The sequence below is a fragment of the Thermobia domestica genome, chromosome 5, assembly GCF_964235325.1.
Source record: "Thermobia domestica chromosome 5, izTheDome1.hap1.1, whole genome shotgun sequence".
Taxonomy (NCBI): Eukaryota; Metazoa; Arthropoda; class Insecta; order Zygentoma; family Lepismatidae; genus Thermobia; species Thermobia domestica.
Genome location: NC_137458.1, coordinates 135756982 through 135783050, shown reverse-complemented (window position 1 = coordinate 135783050; position 26069 = coordinate 135756982).

Genomic DNA, 26069 nt, shown 5'->3' with positions numbered 1-26069 from the left:
CCGAATGTCGAGATAGTTAATAGCAATAAAAAAAAATATTTATTTCAGCGCGTATAAGGCAGTGATGTATTGCTAGAATTTTTGGTACTGTACATTTAACTGTGTTAAAATTGTGATGGAAGAGATAAACGTTCCTCATGTCACTGGTTGAATTGGTATTTGGAGTGAAGATGTCATAGAACTATTCTTTTTTTGTAGGAAGTGATAAAACAGTGACACATACCTTCGAATATTGCAGGGAGTTGTCATTCCAGAAATTGAAAATAACACTTGTTACGATAACATTCAGTTCAAGTGGCAGGAACACCACCTCACTTTGGCGTTGTTGTCATTTTTTTTTTTTTTTTTTTAATCATGAATGGATTGGTCATTGAGGTACGATAACTTCACCACTCCGTTGATGTGACCTCACACCGTACGACTTTTCCTTATGGGGTATTGTCAGAGAGGAGGTATTTTCTGCACAATCGTAGGATTTGGATCGCTTGAAACAGCTTATCAAACAATCATTCTCGAGAGAGATTGGATGCATGTCCTCGGTTGTCATTATGGAAGTCAAAGAACAAATATTTAAAAAGCTTCGAAATGTGGTGTTGGAGAAAAATCGAGAAGAGATTGCAGTCATTCAACAGCGTTTCGTATAACACAAACAGGTCTAATATAAAGGTGATAGAAAAAAATATGGTGAAGTTTGCTTTTCATGAGCGATAACTCCTGTGCCATTTTCGTGCTTAAGCATAAAACACCTATATAATAAAACAGCTTTTTTTTAAAAAAAATTCAAACATAATTTAATTCACATGGGAAATAATGGTCGTTTACTTTGAGGGAAGAACAAGACTAAAAGTATTTGAGAATAGAATCTTCAGGCGAATATTCGGACCGAAGAGGGACGGATAGATGGAATCTCAAAAGCTTCACAAGGAGGAACTACATAATTTTGTACCGTTTACTCAACATTGTTAGGGTCATTAATTCTAAGAGACTCAGGTAGCCAAGACCATGTAGCCAGAATGGGAGAAAGTAGAAACTTTTTCAAAATTTTAACTGAAAACCCAATCGAAAAAAGGCCATTAGGAAGACCTAGCCGCATGGACTTCGCAGGAATGAGAATACAAAGTATAAAATTCAGTTGGGTAAGGACAAGGAAGTCAATGGAGAGCTTTCGTGAATGCGGCATAGGACCCCCGGGTTCCATAGGCCATAGATTTAGTTAGTTAATACACTAGAGTTACATACTGTAGTTAACACATACCCCTATACTCATTATTAGGAGTATGTGTGTGTTAATGTTAGGAAAGGCTGTGTTACGGACAGAAGGTAAGCATCAATTGACGCAATCTACTACTTTATAGTCTATTGTTTACATACACACATTGCATATAAATAAATAAATAACATGTTCCATCGAAAAAACGCCCGTATCAATTATTATTGGCAATAATATAGTATAAAAAGTTATCTTGTGTTTTTCAAAAACTACTCATGAGAATTAACCATTGATTGATGTAAGTGTTGTCTTTGCACAACATTACAGTAAAACTGTGGTTCTGGATTGTATCTTATTAACTACACTGTCAACTTATGATGTATCAGATTTATCTTAATAGGCACGGCAGCATCATTTTTACAGTTTACAAATAACACTATCCAACAAATTTTAACTTTTGTTCGGTAGAAGTTACACTGATGGGTGATCTTAGCTAAGTCTAGCTAAGTTCCATCATGTCAAAATAAAATGACATAGCATATATTTCGGTAGAATATCCAAGTTTGTACAGAGTGAATGGACAGCCGTGGTAAAAGTTTGAGAAGATAACGGAAATGGCAAAGAATACAAGTGTGAAAAAAACCACGCGCACAAAGAGAAGGATGCTATAGAAATATACACCGCTGTTGAAAAGAATTTGCACTCACGTTGTTGTCTGTAAACACATTGTATTCAAAATGCTATGAAATTAAGAAAGTTCATGGAACACCGGTAAATACACAAAAATACAGCAGTAGTACAAAAATCTACCATTCAGGTGTCACCCAGAGAATATGTTACATTGAGCCCACTGAAAAACAAACCAAACACCAATATCTTGATGGTATGTTCACAAACTTTTACTGTGACATGTACTTGCAACTTTTCCTTTTGGTAAACATAGACCGTCTCTTGTACTCTTGTTTGGTCCCTCTCAGAAGGAACCAACAATAGTCCCCCATCATAGCAAGATCTCGTTTCCCTTGGTACTGTTGCCCCATTTGTAAAATCTGTTTGTAGATAAATTCCCCTTGTTCATCGCTTACCACCCCTAAGTTGTGAGGGAAGTAGTCGATGTTCGAGTGAATGAAGCCTAATTTCAGCGACATCCTGCATCCTAACACGTCATACCAGGTCAGCTACGCGTTCACCTCCGGTGCTTGGGGTCCCTGGTTCGATCCCAGCTCGCGCCGTGTGGACTTTGTGGTGGACAAACACCGTGCTCGTGGGTTTTCCCGGGGTTCTCCCGTTTCCTCCCACTTCCTTCATTCCACCATTTCACTCATCTCTCATTATCACCGTCTCCTTTAGCCTAACCGGCATAACCGCGGGACGTAAAACTTAAAGATTTCATTTCATTTCATTTCAGGTCAGCTACGAGTTGCTTGTGGTTGTCAGCTTTCCCGTTCCCTAGGATACCTTTCACCACACGTTTGAAGGATAACCACGCAATATATTCAGCAGGAGTTAATTTCTGCAGAAAAACATCATCGTGCAGAACCCTTCTGATCTGTGGCCCTATGAAAACGCTCTCCTTCAACTTCACTTCCTAAGACTTTGGAAACAATTCCTTCAAACAGGAGAAACCAGACGCGTTCTTATCCATGGGTTTAACAAATATTTTCACGAGGCCTAGTTTTATGTGCAGGGGTGGCAGTAGTACGTCCTTCGGATCAACTAAAGGAATATGCTTGACGTTACTATCCCATGGAAGATACCCCTGTATCTCTGGCCAATCCTCGATTTTATAGTGCTCGTCAGTAAGCACGACTGTCCCACAAATTATCTTCTGTGACAAAAAAAAGTGTGCTGGAAACTTTTTGCATTGTTTCCAGCTATCAGGAAGTGGAGCGAATCGGAAACACCTATTCCTCAAACTTCTACCAAAAGTATGTTGGACAGGGAAATTTGATATTCTCTAAACAATTACGCATGAAGGCTTATATTCATCTATACCATTTTCTTCAGCTCAAAAATATCTATCAGTCGCTATGTGTCTCATCTATAGACATTTGCCCCCGTTACAAGCTACTAATATAGTAGAGTTTTGTTAAGTAGCAATATGACTACAGACTAATCAAATATTTCGGCTCAACAGATTTTAGAGTTATGTCAAACTTTCCAATAGATTCTCACTAATCCGAGCATTCCCTACAAACAAGAGTGCTGGGTTAACGAAAGTGCCAAATTATTGAGAGTGGCTGAAATTGAATTTAACACGTACAGTACTATATTTTACTAAATATAAGGTCACTAACATTATCACATTTAAAAAAATAGAGAAACGCTTGAGATTGTACGGAGATTATCACTCACTATGAAACATGTCCCAAATTTTCAGTTGAAGCAACGAAGCTGGTCGACGGCGACATGCATTATCACACAACTGGTTTACAAGCAACAATAAATAGAGGCCACAATAATTATAACGTAATCGTTGGTCCCTAGTACAAATAAGTGAGTTGCATACGTATTAAATTAGCACAAAAACTGCGAATGTTGCTTATTCGAACGTATTTATTGTATAGTTATATCTAGGCTGTTTACAGCCATCTTAACACAATATATTATATCGTTGCTATCGATACACAATCAACATCCTAAGATACAAAACATTTATAAAATTATATTTTTTTAATAACTTCTTCTTCTTTTAACCTATATAAAATAATTAAATAGTAGGTTAGTTTATAACACCTTTGATTAAAATATCTAAATGGTGCAGGTAAAGAATAATTCATGCATGCCGAATAATACATGCTGTTGTTCTATCTTTAATGGCTCCCGACAGGACTTTTTGAAGTGATTTAGCACTTTTAGAAAGAATCCTGGACCGTATGACAACTTTACAAAGATAAGTATACATTAATTATTGGATAGCTCTCGTATATACAAAATTCACAATACATATAAATACATATCTTTATATTCCTTTTTATTTATTCTTTATATCAATAATATTCTTTTATAATTAATTATACTTCAAATTCTTTACAACACCGTAGATTAGAGGAGGATCTATTCCAAAAATTATGAACAATTAAAAGTTTGTTTTTGGTCCAAGTATAGTTTTTTTTAAAGTAATATGGTCGAGGCTCTGAATATTTAAACTCATTATAAATAGGGATGTTACAGAATATATTTCCTGCACTTGATAATTAGGTGTCACATATATTCATTACATAGGTAAAATACAACATAGATAATATAGAATTCAGAAGAAGAAAAATAAGATGAAATTATGATAGGAAAAAAGAAAAACAAAATGAAATTATGATAGGAAAAATCAACAAAATTGATGTTATTTAAATTATAAGATAACGTGGTTTGATATTAAATCACAACAGATTGAAATGAAATATCAGTTAACACACAAATATTAAATTAACATATAAGGATAACATAAACATTAACAAAATCCTAAGTACAATCTAGAATATCAAATCGATAGCTTCCATCATAATAGGTACCAACTAATTTAAATTAAAAGGATTAGTAGACTCCAATAAAGTACATTGTATTCCGCACTCTTGAGTATGTTCCGATCGATTACATAAGGATCCTGAATTTGAGTTTCTGTTACTGCAAACTTGTCCATCTAGGAATCTATTTTGTGACAAAGTACGCTGATTCGTATTGCGATTTCTACTAGGATTCCTGTTATAATTCCTGTAACTTCTGTTACCGTTACCATATCTATAATTAGGTTGCGTTAAATTGCCGGTACTATTTTGATTATTTGTTCTAGTACCAAAATAACGGACACTATTTCCTGGAGAATTAACACTATCTTTACTTTGAATACTTAAATTTCGAATATGCGCTTAATTAATATTATTACGACTAGAAGTAACCTGACTTTTCTCTGGATTTCTGCTATTTCTTTGTGCTAGAAATTGGCTTTCGTAACTTTGAATTAACATGATCAGATGGTTAAAATTGACACATTGAGCGGTCATCAACATTTGTTGTAATCTACATGGTAATAAAATACGGACAGAAGCTATTATACGTGATTCTGGTTGGTTTGGGTTAAGTGCTCTTAATTCATTATATGTGGCCACTACAAATTCGGTAACATTTTTATGTATCTTAGGGTTAAATGATTTCGTTCTTAGTAATGCGTCCCTATTTGCTAACATGAAATCGTTCTCATAGTTTGCCAATAACGCCTCTTTAAAATCAGAATTCCCATTAATGTTATCTCGGATTGCTTTGAACCAAGTCAAACATGGGGGCAATAAGACATGAGGAAGAAGTTTCATGAATTTTGACTCTTTAATTCCCATTAATTCACACTCATCCTCGAATTTTTCTATAAATACCCTAGCTGGGATATCCTCAGGCACGCCACTGAATTTTGTTAAGGATTTTATTTCACTGAATCGCAAAGGCGTATCAGTACTATAAGATTTAGAACACTTACAGCTACCGTGAGAGTTCTTACTCTTCCGTGTAGAATGCTTCGCTCTTCTTTCTGATTCGGTGCTCTCTTCACTACCATCCGATGATCCGCTATCTTCAAAAATTGCTTGGGAATGAGGTGTTGGTTCTGTCCCATTATCAGGAGGTCGATTGATATTCCTAGGTCCATCATCGCGCTCCATCTCCTTAGCAAAAATATACTTTTCCTTGAAAGTATGAAACTCCTCTTGAAGTCCTTTAATCCTATTAGAATGTTCGTTTACAACCGATTCTATAATTTCGACGGCATTTTGTACTCCGGTATAGGTTTCAGCTACCTGTTCTGTTTTCTGTTCGCATTTCTCGAATCTGGCATTAATTTGTACATTCATTTGGTTTTGCTGCTGATGTAACTGTTCCCATTTATGATCGTTTCTCTGCTGTAACTGTTCCAGCCGTTGATATATATTATCTTCTAGTTTGCGTTGGAATCGGTTCATTTTGTCATCAAATTGTTCTTCCATTTTATGTTGTAAATCATTCAGTTTGTCATTAAATTGCTGTTGAGATGTATCAATTTTTTGTTGCAATTGCTGTTGTGATACATTCATTCTATGTTGTAAATTGTTCATTTTGTCCTCAAATTGGTCTTCAATTTTATGCTGCAAAGCATTCATTTTGTCATCCAACTGCTGTTGAGACACATCAATTTTTCGTTGCAAGTCGTTCATTTGACGAGATATTTGTTTGAGTACATCTGCCAAATTCTCAGATGGACCAGTTTCACTTTGATTAGTCCTAATGTCGTTAACTTCACTATCTGATAAATCCATCTTAGTGTTTCTATAGGGTATATATTAACTTTTCACTCCTCAATATGGTATAATTATTAATCGACTCAACGATGTATGTATTTAACTATACTTTCAAACAGTACACAATGAATAAAACAACTTCGTAGGACTCACTTGTATTCTCTGCTAAAATTGGTTTACTAAACTTCTTACCACTTTTTAGCTATTCCCGGGTTTCGGTCAACCATTATATAACGTAATCGTTGGTCCCTAGTACAAATAAGTGAGTTGCACACGTATTAAATTAGCACAAAAACTGCGAATGTTGCTTATTCGAATGTATTTATTGTATAGTTATATCTAGACTGTTTACAGCATCTTACCACAATATATTATATCGTTGCTATCGATACACAATCAACATTCTAAGATACAAAACATTTATATAGTTATATTTTTAATAACTTCTTCTTCTTCTAACCTATATAAAATAATTAAATAGTTGGCTAGTTTATAACACCTTTGATTAAAATATCTAAATGGTGCAGGTAAAGAATAATTCATGCATGCCGAATAATACATGCTGTCGTTCTATAATACTGTATGTATCTCTCTGCTACTACAGGATAAACAAGTACAATCATTGATAGATTTTTCCAACGTAATGGGGTAGTTGCCTGATATTGGGACCGGATTACTGAGAGGATCGACTAATGAGGGCCGGATTAGCAAGAGTCTACTGTATTTTGTTTAGAATTTATTCGGTTTTCAATACTAAAAGAACTGAAAAAATACATTAAAAAAATACATTTAAAATGTAGATTTTCTTTCTTTTCTTTGTGGTGTAACGATAGCTATATCGTTTATGTCAACCAGAAATTAATATAAATTAAAATATTGAAACGCTGTTTCAAATAAATAATGAACTTCTCATCGTATCCTTTCTCGAATGCCATATTAAAATTAACTTCTTTTTAATTAGCTTGCATAGTATACGTGCGACAGAAATATTCATATTTTACTTAAGCTATCTGTAGATGAATGCTTCCCTTTTGAGTTAGGCCACTCTTGTGGTTTATATGACGCAATCAAATATGTTTACTATTATTATTATTATTTAGTCCGTTCCTCTGGTTTTAATTTGCTCGGAAATGGGAACCGTTACAAATATCTCTCTTGAAGCATTTACTCATTACGGTACGTGCAAAAGAAGAAAAAAAAAGTATTGAGAAACAAGCACGAAAGAAATGCCACCGTTACAACAAAATACCCGATAGAAGTTAGTACATTTTTTTTTCTAGAAGAACCACTTTAGTGGGTAGGAGATGAGTATGGGAAGCTGATTTAGAAGGAAATAATAAATGTACTCCCTAAATTTTCAAACAAGATTAAATGCAGCATCAGGGAGGACGAAAAAAAAAGTTAAAAGGAGTAAAAGACGAAATGAGGGTGGGCGCAAATAGAAAAAAAAAGAAAGAAAAACGTGATAAAAAATGGAAGCAATTTGTATTCCTGAAAATGAGCATTGTGGAGATGGGGTATGACCAGAAGGCAAAGCCTCTTCCCCACCCTCAGCAAATGCCAGACGCGGCATCAAGTAGCGAACCGCTAAATGAGATTTACCGACCGGACTGTCCAGTGCACAATTGGCTTTAATAGTATTTCTCTCTGTGTCTCTCTCTCCCTGTCTCTAGCGTTTTACTCTATGAACATTTTATATATATTTTTGGAAGAAAATCTCAAAATTTAGTTTCTTTTTCATCCTTTTTTTTTGTATGAGATAAAATAATTATTTTGACTGTAAACTCTCGTATTTTCCAATATTATACTCAGGGTAGAAAAATATTTTTCTTTTTCACTATTTCGTATTTATGGTTCGCTTCAGAAACGAAATAGAAATTTCAGTTCAAGGCTCTACGTTTGTGCTCATAGGCTAAAGGAGAAATACCACAAATATAAGTGTATGATCTAAAAAAGAGAAAAGCCTGAAATGAAATCTTTAATTTCAACAAGTCCAATGACTATGCTTTTTAAACTAAAGAAAACGGATATTTATGGAATGATAATGTGGAAAGAAATAAGAACTCCAGAAAATCGATGAACATGGCGTCGTATCGAACTAGACATCCCTCACACTAGAGGTCAGGCTCTATCACAGGTCACCGTTTCTCCACAACCATATATGAATCGGTGGATTTGGATAGTAGGAGAGACGGACGGTACACGTCCTAAAAATCTAAGTAACAAGATCTACACAGAGAACGTATAAATAATTAAATTTGTCTCTTTCAGTAATGACACATGTGGTCACATGGGTAAAAAAAAATAATTTTAACAATACAACCTAAGGGAAGACAGATTGCATCTAGTACTTTATTTCATACTGTTTTCTTAAGCTGCATTAAGTTATCTTCCTTGTAATCGTAGCATTAAAATTGAATCTTTTACTAAGTTGATTTTTCTCAAGAGCCATCCTTGGTCGATTTTGTACAGTTACTATATACGTTGAGAAACTGAAATCGTTCGGTTTAACGTCCAACGATTACGCCCTTTAAGGTAAGGGAGACGATGATTAAGGCAAGTGAATGATGATGAAACAATTAAAAGAATGAAAAAGTAGAAGGAAACGAGAGTACCCGAGAAAATCCAAGAACGCGATGTTGTCCACCACAAACTTACTTGGCCCGGGATGGAACCAGGGAACCCACACACCAGAGATAAGCGCTCTACTACCGTGCCCCCTTCACCAGTGTTGAAGAGAAAAAAAATATATTCCATTTAAAAGAATGAAGTCTTCCTTCATATTTGTAATTATTAATAAATTCAAAAGCATTCAATGCGTACATCATATGTTACCCTTCGATGCTGCCATTCCTGCTAAACCTGTACTCTTTCTTGTATGATGTTAGGGATGGTGGTTTTGTATCCTTCCCTCATTTCGGCAATGTCTGTAATAGTGGAGGGATACGTGAGCCCCCTAAACATTGTCCTTTACAAGACCATCACTTCTAATAACAACGATACATCTGTCATCAAGGAAGAACGCACACAGGAAGGCCAAATGTTAACTGAAAAATTGATTGAAAATATGCATGAATCTTTACTCGGAGCCTCAAGAAATATGCGCGAAAAATCTGTCAGGAATTGATTATACCAGAGTACATAGTAAGGGTGAATCTAAGAAAATGATTGCAATTCTATCCGAACTAATTGTAAGTGGTAAAAAGAAGAAAACTAAAGCCTGGTCATCCTACCAGGTGTCTGGCAATGTCTGTGATAATTTGCTGATTATGTTTAAAGAAGACAAAAGTTTGTCGGAACGAATCTTCGCACGACATCTTACACTTGATAGTAGATGTATCCTCATTGTTCAAAAAGGACAATGTTTATATCACTCGGATTTGTCCCTGAATGAGTGATTAAAAGTTTCACCAACATAAATCGAAAATTCCCTTCTAACATATAGCTGTAAAGTATTGTCAAATTATTTGAGTATATCCGGTATAATAAACTATTACACCCATATATTCAATACGTACTGGATATCAATGCCTTGTCCTTTCCCTTTGGTTTCCACAATAGAATCAAGAGATGTTTATCTTTATGTCGTGGGAATCATCATCCATATTATTATTAGAATCGCACAATGGGTATTATAAGATGTACTTTTAGTACATTCGTCCGTCCGTTGCTCCACACAATAACTCTTGAACGAAAGCTAATTTTTAACCTCTTTCTTTTTATTTGTTTCTTCTTTCTTTGCCAATAGCTAGCTAGAGGAATTATCTCGTCCGAGTTTGTTAATTCGTTAACATTTTCACGGGTATTGGTTACGTTAATTATCAATATCTTGTTTAAAATCTACAACAATCTCTAGCTTCTGTGTGAGGATTTGGCAAACTTAAGTGAAGTATATCACCACTAGATTCAACCATAAGCATGTTTCAACTGATATAATTTGTGAAAGTATTGTACACATCCTCTCATCACGAGTTAAAAGTGTCACTCTTGACTCTGCTATATATAGTATTTCCTGAGATCATCATTCTATTGTCTGTTTCGCCTTACGTCTAAATGGAGATAAACAACAATATTCGAATCCTTCAGTTGTTCAAAAATATAATTGGCTAGTGATGCAAATTATCCACGTGAATTTTAACAATCCTTGTCGTACGGGGCACTTGCAACAAAAAGAATCACCTAATTGAATTAATTTGACACCATAATCACTGCACGTGGTTTATTTCATTAAGTATACTCGTTTAGAATGTAATTAGACAATCTATATTATACTTTGTCATGTATACTATAATGTTATAGCATTGGATAATTGTTTCATAGTAAAAGTAAATCTAACAATAAAACCACGGCGAAGTACAGGATGTTTGAAAAGAACTCCCTAGTTTTAAGTATAAATTTAATTGAGAAATGAATGAAAACTTACATCAATGAGTACATATCATGAAAGAGAATTCCTTCAAGTTTTGTTTAATTTTGGTGGAGTTCAACGTGGGATCCATTTCTGGCCCTGCACACGTCGAGACGATATTCCACTACTCGCCACATGTTCACCAACATTTCAGGTGTAACTTTCCCAACCGCCGCGACGATTCTTTCCCGTAAATGATTGATGTCTTTGATCTTTTCACTGTACACAACATTTTTTTATGTGGCCCCAAAAGAAAAAGTCCAGTGGGGTTAAGTACACATTGTTGCTGAGTTGCTCTGCACTGCACGCCTGCCTAAACTGAACTGAGGAAAAAAAAACAGCACTGGTGTCGTCTCAAGGTCAAGCAGACCTGCCAAATGCAGGGGAGCCAAACTTTGGAGAGTTGATGAATCAAACACCATAAACTAGAATAGTGTATGCCACTTTGTACAGATTCTAGGACACATTAAAACTATTGAATTTTTTTTCAAACACACTGTATTCTAAGGAGGAGTACAATCATTTTTGGGACCAAACAGCAAATAAGTATGTTTTAGTTACACGTGGCTTTGTTGTTCGTAAGTTTCAAGGTAAGGTGGTACAGATAATAGACATGCGACATGATTATATAAATAGATAAACATCATTTGTTTGTGAAGTAAACTTTTAATACTAGTGAAAAACTGCAAAAGCAGATTTTAATTTAAAATTTCCTTATATTTCACAAATCACTTGAATATATTTGAATTCCAACGTTTACATATATTTTTTGCAATATCACAAAAGCTTTATTGTTTTTCAGTTTTTTAGACTTCGTTTGTCTCACTTATGGGAAGATAATAAAAGAGGAGAAACCAATCGTAAAGGTAAAAGTAAAAAAAAAAAAAATACAAAAGCCCTAACCAGATATAAAAGTACCTTTTTCTTCCTTTGCATTATATTTTATTTTTACTGAAAGCATTTTTTTAAGTTAATCTAAGTCAACGTTCAACGTTATGGGAGAGCTCTAATCCCCTCCCAATCCATGTTACTGTACAACGAAAATGCGTCCGAGTAGAATTAAATAAAACTTGCTTGCAATTTCCGATTTTCTGGATGACTGTGGTTTCCAGGGGGATTGCTTTGACGTTTAAAATAAAAAAGTATGCTACTAGTAAGATGGTTGAACCAGGAGGGGTAGAATATGTAGGAAATGCTCGTGTAAAATGGGGAGGGAGATGAAATTTCACGGCTAGTTTGGTTTTCTGTTCACCACAAACTGAAGGGAGCAAAATGTAAATATGAGAACGCACAGCCCTCTTTCAAGTGACAGTTCTTTTTTTCCTTTCATGTGTAGAATAATAACGTGAATACCTTTAACGTAATGAATCATTTTTTTAAAAATATACTGTACAGGTTGTGAACTTGGGATATATATATATACCTCTTGTAATCGAAAACTATTAAAAGTACAACTTCTATAAATTTATCATGTATCAGGAAAGCAAGGGACGAAAAAGGTTTTTTTTAGAAAGACTACCAGGAGTAAAGAAGATTTCAAATATTTTACAAGAATAGTATCTCGGAGATGAAAATAGGCAGGTAAAGTCCTCATTAAAAAATGACTGAAAAGGCTTTTCAGTGTCCTTAAAATTTCCACTCCTAAAAGGGAAAAAGAATTAATTTCTATAATAGAAGATGAGTTAAAATTCTTTAGACTCCCTTTTTATTTTACACCTGAGGAAAAATGTGAAATTTGTTAATGGGAGAATGTTAGTAGAGAGGACTGTACTTATAGGATATTATTGGAGGTGATCTAATATGCCTCTGATAAAGGAACAGAAGATAGAAATGATCCTAATTTCCCTGGAACGCAACTCCAGGGACATTGTCCACGGACGGCATGCAGGCGGATATTCAGTATTGCCCATCATAGTGGCGTTTGTATACGCCAAATTCTGTGAAACTGTTACTGTTGAAGATAGAGCAACCAAACAGTACCACCATGAGGACACGGTAACGACGAAATCTAGTCGCCGTCTTTCACTGTAAAGTGATATCAGCTCGTTCTCCGTTGTCCGGATGTTCCTTTACTAATCGCTGACGTCATTATAAGTTGCACATGTAACATATACTAAATGAGGATGATCCGATCAAGGGTAGAGTTCTTCACGCGGGTTACAAATCAACATGAATTCGGTCCCGCATTTTACATGTGACTTATTGTTCAGCGATGAGGTCTATTTCTGTTTGAATAAGGATAGTTATATTATTATTAAGGAAATATACAGGGTGGCCCCAAAGTAGGTATACAATCCCGTACTGATCAACTCGTTGCTTTTTATATCATTTCTTATTGGTATAGATCAGGTAGACTTAGTTTCTTTATTATTTGTTCTTAATGTCTTTGTACTTATATCTTAAACTTGGAACAGCCAAAGCAAATAAACCTATAAGCTAGAATGTTATACTTGATCAATGTACGGTGTATATCTACTTTTTGGACACCCTGTGTTATTGTTTATTGTTTTTCTTGTTTTGTTGCAATATACATCTAAAGCGATTATTTCGGCTGAGTGCGTCGATACAATTATTACGTTAATATATTAAATTCGTGGGTAACGATGACTTTAACATATGTTATCCATATCCCAATCATTCATAAATGTATACTCATGTCCAAAATTATTGTCGCATGTGTATAAATATGTTGTTGTAGGAATATAATTTGATAACGAATTCGCCCGGTATTTCTTATAATGTTAGTATGTGTATAATAGGCAAAGACATGCATGTGGCGAATTTCGTGTCAAAAGAGCAGTAAATAAGAACAATAGAACGAATATAAAACTTTCTTGTCCACTTAGCAACATTTTGTTTTACTCACTCTTATTTTCGTATTTGTAATGCTTTTCCTATGAAATTTACCAAAAATATACATTTCCCGATTGTACACATAGGATCAGTATTAAAAGTACGGTGCAAAATCAATATGAAATCATATTCTTACAAGAAACCAGTTAACGATATGCGACAATTATTTTGGACATGACTGTACGTATCGCGTAATTCGAAGATGCAACCCTCAAAACATTTAAGAGTACTGGGTTGCATAAACATACGTTGAAAATCTTCAGATATTCTTCATTCTTATTATAAACGCAGCTTATTCATTTATAAATACGCATTTCACATGATCCCCTTTAGTATCTTTAACATAGTTTGCTACTTGTTGAAAACACGAAGTAGTAGTAGTTTCCAAAGGGTCAGAAAAATATTTAGGTGTCTGTGATACGGGAATGAGTTTCTCAAAACTCTCTCGAGGAAGATCTGTAAGATATGTCTCATTGGTAATAAATAAATATCATATCTCTTTCTCAGTAAACTTACAACTGAATTTTAAAGCAACACAACAATTATATGACAAAAGTCAAAGGCCTCGGAAAAATTTCCCAGAGCTCCACATAGATTACGAATAGACGTCAAGGTATTGTATTGGATACCCTCCTCAATTGTACATGATTTCTTGATCACTAATTAGCTAAACTGAAAAAAAAAAAAAACTAATGCGTTTGTCATATCAATATCAAACAATCATCAAAAAATTCCAATGCCAAGCAATCATACTACATGCAAAAGGAGGAAGTCTGAATGGATACCCTTGCCGTCTCCTTATTTTTCGAGGGGCATTCATTTAGACACCTGTAGCTAGTATATTTGTTTGTTTGTTTGTTTGTTGAAGTCTTTTTTCAGCATCACGGCCATATGAGACGTGAATCTATATTTTAAAGTGAACCCTACCTTTTTCGCTGTATGAGGGAAAGGATGTTTCTACCACTTCGTTTTACACTGAGTAAACTTAAGCCCCCCCCCGAAATATTACTTACTATAGTAAAGTATATGAAATTTCTTGCAGAATTTTCACATTTTCAGGCAAAGCCCCTCCGTGAAAGTTAGCAAAGCTCCCCCCGAAACAAAATTGTAAATACGCCACTGTACGTATGAATGTAACATGTATGTATGTAATGTATATGGAAAGTATTATAAAACATACGTATTTCAGTTATAGGTTTTCTACAGGTTGTTACATATAGTCGTACCTTAATTTCAAAAACTACATGATTTACGAATGTAACCTACGTTTTCAGGTATATCATTTACGTTTGTCTTTTTTCTCTGTGTGTAGTTTTTAGTAAAGATATAAGAGTACAGATCAACTTCATATTTGAAATGATGGGATCAATTTCGGAAAGCTATTTTTTTAAAAATATCTTTTACCGTAGTTTGCTTTAACCCTACAACGGCCAACCTATTTTCCTAACATAAACAGCCAAGGTAATTCCAATGGACTCACACTGTTGATAACGTGTTATCAGACCTTATATTGTGTTACGAAGTGTAATTTCGTATATTATTTTAAGTGTTTTTTACGGAATATTTAAGTATAACAACCACGTATTCCTACAGTGTTTACAAGCTTGTCAGTGTTGCCATCTGACGTAAAATGTTTGGTGGAAATTTAAATTATTTTTCTTGTATTGTTTAAAAGACAGTTTAATTGTAAATTTTAGTAGGAACAACGTTCGCAAACTACACGATTTTTAAGAAACCTCTTTTCCAAAGTACTATAAGTTGTTAGAAACAATATAAATAATGCAATTGTTGGTTTGGAATGTTCTTGTAATCTTCTGGAACTACTGAAGAACATGCTTCATTTTACTTGTTTGTTGATTTACATTTTTTGCAGTATCTAAGTAGAAACGGATGTTCAGAACACACATGCTTTCGACAAATCGTGCATATTCGCCTTTGCATTCGTCCTTTTCGCGCATCACACAAGTTAAAAAGTGTTTTCTTCTTTCTTTCACCAACTTTACGTTGGTAACATGCATTATATCACTGTTGTTGAACTCAGCAGCCGCAGACTCGATTGATTTGTGAAGACCTACAGCACTTCTGTTATCAATATCAATATGTGGCTGGATAAGACTTTCTGCTATTCCAGTAAGAAGATCCTTTCTGGAAGTCTTCCGATCAGGATGTAATGTACTCCAGACGACAGGCTGCAACAGCGCATACATCAAGCATATTCATGAAACAAGTAAATGGTCATATGTTGGTCTTTCTTTGGCATGGATATTCATAAATCAATTGGTCCAACGTGTCAACACCTTTAGTCTCATTATAATTCAATATTTTCTCTGGTTTGGTTGCTTTTCTTACGTCAAGGTCTCCAGAATGGTGCATGCTTGAGAGAAGAATTACAGATCTATTTGTCTCAGGGACATAAGACACAACTGTAAAATCTCTCTGCAAACCAAACATTGATGACTTCTCTTCCTTCTGTTTGGTAAGAATTCGGGTGAGACGAACGTCTTTTGATTTTTCACTGATCCCGTGATACGAACGTCTTATGATTTTTCACTGATCCCACTTGTGTAAGACCATTGCGAAGCAATGTTATGGCGAGATAAAGAAAGTGTGAAATAATTAACACAGTTCTTTTAAATTTAAATTTTCCCTAGGGTCATATTGATATTTGAAGCATTGGTTCATTCTTTACCAAAGTTCACGTATTAGGGCCACTTTATCTTTGTTTCTTCTTAACTTGCTTTGTCATCAAATACGATAAATATGCACAAATACTTGAATGTGTTTTCACTCATCGCACCGCGAAATATTGGTGGTCCATACTTTTTGCCATAGCAGTTTTATGTTCAGATCTTTGGCTTTGAGACGACCAATAATATACATAGTTCCAGGTAAACACTCCAATTCCCTCTCAGAGACCGGTTTCCTCTGATTCTGCATGTTGCGTCTTTTGTATTCACATACTCCATCTTCATGGGTGTACCGAACAATAGTCTTTAATACATCGTCTTGAATAAATAATAATAAAGCGTCTAAGGGATCTTCGCTTGTTTTATTCGAAAAAAGAAACCTTATTTTCTCCCCATTTGATGATGTTCTGAGATTTCGTCTTCTATGGTCGAGGAGGTTCAGAATATCGTGTGGTTCCGTCCTTTGCATAGAAAATATTTTCATTACTTTGGCACCGATTCCCAACATCTTCAATCTCAGAATTACTAATCGTATCAGAAACTTCTAATGCTTCAATTTCCCAATCACTTCCGCTATCTTCAAGTTCATATAATGTCTTCATCCTCCAACAACTGGCTAATTACTTATACAGTATTCAAAGAAGCTGACATTTCTGCACTTACATTAGTACTAACATACACTAACATTTGAACTGCCTGCACCACAACAAGAATCAACTGATACAAACGTGCCTTAGAATTAATAATTTAAAGACAAATTTACCTATATTTACACTGGGAACTCAAATATATGACACAAATTAGTAATGAGTCCATTGGACTCATGTTGGTCTTTTGTGTTACGTAATTAGAAAAATAATTTTAAAACGTACCGTAATATATATTTTTCAATTCCGAATTGTATTCACACTTTACATTACCTACCGATAGTATATCTATAAAGAGACATATATTGAGCAAGAAATAAATTGCAGCTGAATAAAAATTATACGCGATGAGTCCATTGGACTCACGTTGGCCGTTTAAGGGTTAAAGGATCAACATTGGAAACGATAAATCATTGATTTCCACCACTTAAAGTTTGAATAAAGGGTCACAGGGGAAGATTCATGTGACACAGAATCTATATCAAGAAACCATTTCAAGCTATTCTTAACGTCTTTGTTCATACATTTATCAACAAATGGACGGACAGAAAGATGAAACTCTCTAACTTCTAGCATTTACACAGAGTATAGCTTACAACACTAAAAATAGATCTTATACACAAATTCCAAAATAAGACAGATCGTTACTACCTATTTCCTTCTTGCTATCTCTTTTTCAGTTTTTTTTTTCTCTGAATAACTTTACCTTTGCGTTTTTATGTCTTCTCAGCTTTTTCCATCGATTGTTTCTTACTGCTTATCTTTTTCTCCTTTTCTACCAAATTCTTTTCCTTCTACGTTAAGATTTTCTTCAAAAGAGAATTGAAAGAAAAATAGACAAAGAAGAAGAGGACGAGGAGAAGGAACTGAACAGAAAACTCTATAGGAAAGTTGGCTGAAATTCTGAGACTTGTGACATGTGTCGCGAAGCATTTGTGTCCCCCGGAACAAGCAAGACATTCTTCCAAGCTTCCGTGACCTCAGAACCACATACTTACACCCAACAAGATCTAATCCTCTTAGCGTCGAAGGGAAGTTGCTGCTGTAGTCTTCAAAGGCAGAAATAGAAGGGAAAGGCTTGTCTTTTAGTTACAGCAAGCAATATATATATATATATATATATATATATATATATATATATATATATATATATATATATATATATATATATATATATATATATATCAGGAGGTAGGTAGAAGGAAGTGTTCAAAACCATCAACGAAAGATGCAACACTAAAATTATGGATGGAAGCAGCACTTCCATCAATTAATTTAAGGACTCTATCTCTAAGTTCCTGCTATGTAAATTGCATCTTTACATTCTGCTCGTGTAAAGTTCTGAAAAATTCTGTTTACCTCCTCTCTTAGAAAGGTTGTATACTTTTACCTATACGTATACACACTTAAACAGTCTATTTCTTCCTTGGCCAATTGAGGTATATTTTAGAAACCAGAGCACTAACTTTTTCCCACTGATTTAGTGGCTAGCTTGCGTGCTTTTGTTCCATGTGGTCTCGGTTTGATTCCAATGATAGAGCACTGGATCTACCTTAAGGTTGGTGTAAATGGACAAGCTTTGACGATAGATGACACTACAGTCTTCGTACACATAGAAAAATCCGTTCTCCGGAAAACGGGGAACAGTAAACAAGTTAAATTTAAGATGTAACCGTTTGGAGAATGAAACGCATGATTCCTCTTGGACATTGAGTGATTACATGATTTCATTGAACAACCTTTTTCTAGTGATATCGTTGAACATATAAAACAATTCCCCTTATTTTCCGATTTCTTCTAAAAACGAATCATTGGTAGACTCGGAATATTGACTTCCTACTGCCGAAGAAGAACTTGTTGAGCTGTTTTGTGATTCAGCGTTCAAAATGCTGTTTCCTTCATTAGCATACTGGAGTTTTATTTTCAATCTAAGGCTCGTTATCCTGATATTTCAAGTGCTGTAAGACATTTGCTAGTACATATCTGTGCAAACAACATTTTCTCATTTTGTACGTGTGAAAATCAAGTACAGGAATAGATTTAACGTGGAACCATATCTATGTTTGAAATCCCCCAGTTTTGATTCAGATATACGCAAGTTGACATCTGAAAAACAACCTCAGCTATCGCGCTACTTGAGCATTGGATTCATAATAAAGCCTAACTGATATGATCTCTGTTAAGAACGGTATTGTATTGTCATATTTATGTGAAAATTTTAATTTATCACTTCATTTTTATGATGTGTAAAATATATTTAAAAATAACTTTTGACTTCATGGGAGCCGCGGAGAATTTTCAATTGCTAAAGAAAGTCCGCGACATCAGATAGATTGGATGATAACCGATCCTCAAAAATAAATCATCCGCACACTATTTATTAAGCAAAAAATATAACTTGCTCGTACCGGGATTGAACAGCACTCACCAAAAGTGAGCTTCCTATCACTAGTGTTGCCCCTGTTGGGGATTAAAATTATAGTAATTATGGTGAGTTATGGGAAAGGATCACATAGAGTTGTTAAAGGTGATTCAACTATTAAGCAGAATGAGATGTTTTGATGAACCTAATGTAGGTTGAAAGTGGTTTGATCAAAGTGGATTAATATCGATGTAAACGTAGATTGGAAGGTAGCTACAGAGCTGTAGTCGTTATATAGTGTTGTTGTGTGTATGTAGTTCTTGTATGAACTATAACAAAGTAAGAAAGTGATGTATTTTTCGTGCTATGCTTGCTTCGAATGTTACACCTTTCTATTACCAGATTCGTATTAAGAACACGCTTACCAAACATAAGGAACCATTAGTAAACAATTGTGAGATTTTCTACAGCCCTAAGAAAAGATTTAAGGGTGTCCGTTACGGAAAGATGTATATTTCTATTGGAAGAGTACTGTCGTGATTTTAATATATATCATTAAAATCCTTCAACTTTAAACCTGGAAATCATAAAATTTATTCTCAAAAATTTTAAAAAGAAGGAAAGATAGAATACTAACTCACTAGGAAGTTTAGCAAAAGTGAGTGCGCTCCTATGAGCCTATGCTGTAGCATTTACCTGTAACTCCTCTTTTCTTGGCAGATAGCTCGAAAAATCAAGTTCTATATGTGAAGTTGTCTATTTCTTGTTTGAGTCACGTATCTTCATAACTAACAATTTCCATTTTAAGAAACAGAATATAGGTTGTATAATTTTTTTAATTGTTTGTTTTGCTAGTAATAAGTGAGATGACAACATTTCTGAGCGACAGAAGAGAGATACTAAATCTTTTGGAAAGTGGTATAAAATATGTTTTAGTTCTAAACATGCTGTAGCTTTCAAATATAGCACGTTAATGCTTTCATTCCTAAGCCGAGTTGAACTTGGAGTAGCTTACTAGTGCAAACAAATGCAGCCTGAGTCTAGCTCCACAATATTGTAGTGATTACATCCAACGATACCAATAAATTTTTCACTGATTTAAAATAGAATGGTTAAAGATTTATTTGCCATATATTTCCTATAACTACCTTTTTCCTGCTAACTCATACACATGTTAAAATTGCACTAAATTGAAAACAAGCTGGAATTTGCTATGTAACTCCAGGAGCGAAAATATTAATGCTTTTTACACTACACTTATGGTAGTATTCCTAGGTTTTTATTTATTTGATTCTGCCAATAAGACCAAAAAGTCGTCTCGTGATGCGTGTATATTACTTAAATTTGACTATAGTCAAAATAACGATAAATAAGTTTAAATATAGTATTGTGAATCAGTTTTGTCGAGATTCCAATTACCATTTTGTTTGTTTTCAACAATGAAGAATTTACTATAATTTTCTCCAATACAGTTTATTTGAATTATACTATATACAATCTTTAAAAAATATGTAATTTATTGAAGCAATCGTGCGCACAAAAGGATAATTTATTTTAAAACAGTATCATTCTCTTAAATATTTAAAGAAATCTTTTATCTTAAGTGACTCAGATACAGAGTTTTGGTTTTCTAATTCAAAACGGGATACTGAGAATGTGGAAACTCCTAAAATTGAATTTTAAATTAAAAGCGTATGTAAGTATAGTAGAGGAATATTCAGAAATTCTTCGAGATAAATGATCATCATTCTTAAAATTTCACAGTAAAATTTTGTCTAACCAGTGGCAATATTGCATTTATTTTATCACATATAAAAACCACATCTTTCTAATTCTGTCTATTAGCCAAGATTTTTACCCCGTCATAGATTCCTAGTTCATGATCAATACCGAAATAAGATACTTGAGGAAATGTTCCACATATTCTGTGCTTGAGGAAAGCGTACTTGGGGAAATGACTCGACATCTCTTTCGTGGTGAGTATTCACGTCTCTAATTATAGTCCAGCAAGAACACTGTACAAAAAAAAAAAAAAGTTTTTCTGTCCTTCAAATGAAATTATTGATTTTAACTAAATGGTAGGTGCTGAATTCTTTGGTGGAAACCAAACTGTTCCATTACGTTTGTGTTGAGCAGACCACAACATATTATGCAAAATTAACATATTTACATATATTTACTATCTATGTAGGCTAGGAAGGCGTATTATATTAATATTAAATTTCTTGACTTACCCTTTAAAATACTTTCTTTAGTCGCTTACGCTTGAAGACATCTTCTGGAGTCTCTCTGATGATAGATCAGCAAGCATACTTTCAGTCCACTTTTCACTGTAACGCTTTTCAAATATCGCAATGTCCTGATGAAACCGTTCTCCGTATTCATCATTTACTACGCCGAAGCTTAGAGAGAAAGTCAAGATATCAGTGCAAAAAGTATAATTTTAATGACATGTTGCATCCCATGAATTGAAAACTGTGCACCATGTCACTACGAATAGCCTCATAATTTTCAGCCTCTACATTTCCAAGAAAACTCGAACATATCGATTTAAATGATAGCCAAGCTAATTTCTCAACTTCAGAGATTTTCTTCATTCTGGATGGCTCTTTTAATATGTGAACCAACAAATACTCCTTCTTTAATTTTTGCCTCACTTAAGTTTGAAAATTTATCCTTTAGCAAAAACCTTCAACACAAGCTTGATATGTAACGGTAGCAAAAATAAACCAACGCTTGAGGGTTCACAATTGATTTACGAGACATGTTCTTGGTGCGAGGAATGAAATCTTGTCTTTGAGGACGTAGTGATTTGCTTTGTCACATAAAACTCTCATAAAAATTATATCCAACTCACATTAAAAGAAACAACACACTTGGTGTATCCTTTTGCATTCCTGTAAGGATACCAATAACTTTCAAGATCTACTCCCACACACATGAAATTTGATTTTCTTTATACTCAATGAAGTCCATTATCGCAATCATAAGTTCATACATCTCTTCTGTATGAGCCGTATATGCTACGGGGACATATCGGTTAACACTTTCAATATGCAGAAGCACTGCCTTCAGACTTAGTGTCGAGCTGTCAATAGACAAGTGCCATTCAGAGGGATTATGTTCATGTCCGAGAGACTGAAATACATCTTTGTAATAAACAATACTTCTATTTTTAACAAAATAATCCTAAAATGACTGTCTTTTTTCCTAACAAAAAAACTATTTTAACATTGTGAGCTAAGCGATATAAGCTCTTCTTGTGTAATCAAATGAGGTGATGTTGACTGGGATGTAGATGGCTGAAAGTCTACATCTTCCTAGCTACTTGGAACCTCTAAGGTATCGTCTTCTGAATCAACAGTGTAATGTTCTGGAGCTTTAGGTACTGGAAGATCTTCACTATGGGTAACTGGTCGAATAGTTGACTTTAAATGAGGGTACTAAATCTGATGTTTAGATTCAGAGCAAAGCTTTTTACATCTGTCAAGTAAAGTAACAGTCAGTTACATGATCTATTTCTTTCGCGCGAAATCATAGGAACAACAAATTTCACAGCACTGCGATTTTTTTGTAGTCAGTTCCTCAAATTCCTGAAACACCTAGTGCAACATACGTGTGGAGCCCAAGACTTATTCTAGTCTCCAACTCTACGACCAAAGTACAGTTCATAATTTTTTTAACTAAGGATGTAAGACTGTTTTTTTTAGTTTTGTTCACACACATAACGAAATAAGTCAATTTTATTTTTATACGCATGGGACACTGCACTCGACTGTTCATAGCAAAACGTTATAAGGGCCTGGTTCGTATTATAAAGTTAATCTTCTAAATAACTCAACGCGTTTTATCACTTTCTTAATTGGCTTTTAATATTTGACCATGATAAGTATATATAATTAACTTTTCTGCACATATAATAAAATATATATAGATTTTCATACACACTTATCTACTCGTTAAGATGTCTACGTACATGTACAATTATTTATATCGTTGCTATAGTAACAACAACTCATATTTTTGTTGCCGATTATAAAATAATAATCTCGAAATCTCTATATGTCTTTATTTTTCGTTATACATTTTATTGCTCACATAATTCGCCTCTGATCCCTTTCTGTAAATAGGCACAGATTGCCAATGATACATACAACGTTATCGTTGTAGATGTCGCCTCGAACGGGACTTTCATAATAGTTTTACTATGGAGGAAAGCAACCTGGGTTAGATATCATGAAACATTTACCTTTTGAATAGCCCTCATATATATAATATTACCTTTAATACACATACATAATTAACTTTTCCATTTATATATAATATACTATAACATAACACATTTTTATATTTGTCAATATATCTCAGTATTAATAACGACGAATTACAATTATCATAATTAAGGCTATTCAAGAATTAATTCTAACTAATAGTTTCCTTATAGGATACAAAATCAACTATTCCTTCATATGCAAACAACACTATTTACAAAGATCTTAATAATATTAAATATTGATAGGATCAGAAGTCAACAAAGTTGGAACATATAAACGCATTGATGGTTATCATTTAACACATTAATAAACTTTGAAAAATCAAGAGATTCCATATTCATTATTCATACTCTTTCCATATAATAAGGTGCATCTATTTGATATATCTGTCATTACTTTCATAAGTTTACATTAAAATTACGATCTTTTATTTTTAAATATTTATAATGTTCGTATAAATAATTATGAGATAACTTTGCAAAAGACATGAAACTCAAATTATCATTTCTTCAATTAGTGCTATAAAAGGAAATTGCAACAAAACTATAAGGAACAAATCAATAATATTTTCAGTTAACTACCATAAATTAACTTCGCCAATATTCCGTAAATAATGAGTTTTACCCATAATCAAAATATTTCATAATTAAATATGTTTTTAACGTACATTATAATAATAAATCAACTGAAGAACATAGTAACCATAGACGTAAGCAAAGGTCAATTTAATACAAATCCATCGGACGCCTTTTTGTCAATTCAAGTTATACGTTGGAAGGGTTCATTTAAGGAACATTGTATAGCACAATCTTGTGTACGTGCTTGTCTTTCATAGGATGATACCATATTTTGGTTCCTATTTACGAAGTTCCTGCCATCTGCAAATTGATTTTGTGAGAATCGGCGAGAATTATTATTCCTACTGAAATTACTGTTGTTATTTCTGAAATTCCTAGTGCCATTTCTATAATTAGGTTGCGTTTGATTTCCGGTACCATTATAGCTACTTATTCTATTATTGAAATTACGAACATTAGTATCATTTTCAGGTTGTATATCTACATTACGAACAGATGCATATTGTGTCTGATTACGTGCATAATTACCCTGACCTCTATCCTGCATCTTATTGTTATTTTGAATTGCAGACTGACTCTCATAACTCTGAATGAGCATAATTAAATGATTGAAATTAATGCACTGAGCCGACATTAACAACTGTTGTAATCTAAATGGCAATAAGATCCTAATTGAAGCTATAATTCGAGATTCCGGATGGTTCGGATTTAATGATCTTAGCTCGTGATATGTTGATACTACAAATTCAGTAATACTACGGTGTAACTTTGGACTGTAGTGGTTCGTTCTCAAAACAGCATCTCTATTTGCTACCATAAAATCGTTTTCATAATTTGACAAAAGAGCATTCTTAAAATCTGAATACGAATGAAGACTACCTCTAATAGCCTTAAACCATGTTAAGCAAGGTGGCAACAAGATATGCGGTAATATTTTTAAGAATTGAGACTCATTCACACCGATGAGCTCACATTCATCCTGGAATTTTTCGAGAAATGCCCTAGCGGGTATATCTCCTGGCACACCACTAAACTTTGTGAGCCACTTTACTTCGCTAAACCGCAACTGATTACCTGTAGAAGTCTTCATACCTCTACTGGAGATGCGTCTGCGTTTGGATGTTTGTCTCACTTGTTCTTCTCCGCCACTACTCTCTGCACCACTTGATGATCCATCAAATTCCAATGCTGTTCTTGGATGATGATCAGGTACCCAGCCAGTGGCTACAGGACGACTCATGCCTTCAGTATCCTGGAATGAAGTTCCGGGAAAGCATCTTTCTTTGATGAAATTAACTTCATCTTGCAGTACTCTAATGTGGTTTTCAACCTTTTCTATTTTTTCTTCGTATTTCCCGAAATTTTCCACCACCTGTAGGTTCATTTGATTTAGTTGATGTTGCACATGCTCCCATCTATCTTCATTACGTTGGTTCAGTTTCATTATTTTTTCATTAAAGTCATTCGCTAACTGATTTAATTTCTGGTCCAATTTTTCATCCACATGTTGCCTTTGCTGGTCCAATTTTTCTTGAATCTGCTCTGACTGGTTTCTTATCTGTTGACCTAAATCTTTTAGAATGCCTGCCAAATTGTCACTCGGAGTCAATTCTGAATTCACACTTTGTCCATCAAATATATTCGTATTTTCCGCACTCATGGCCATATTTCGTTTAATTACTTTTCCACTTCGCAAAATAGTGATGTTAAGGTCGCATTGGCAGCTTGCCGTTTTTACTAGACCTTCGAAACGACACTTATAGAATTCCCGGGTTTCGGCACCAATTTTTAT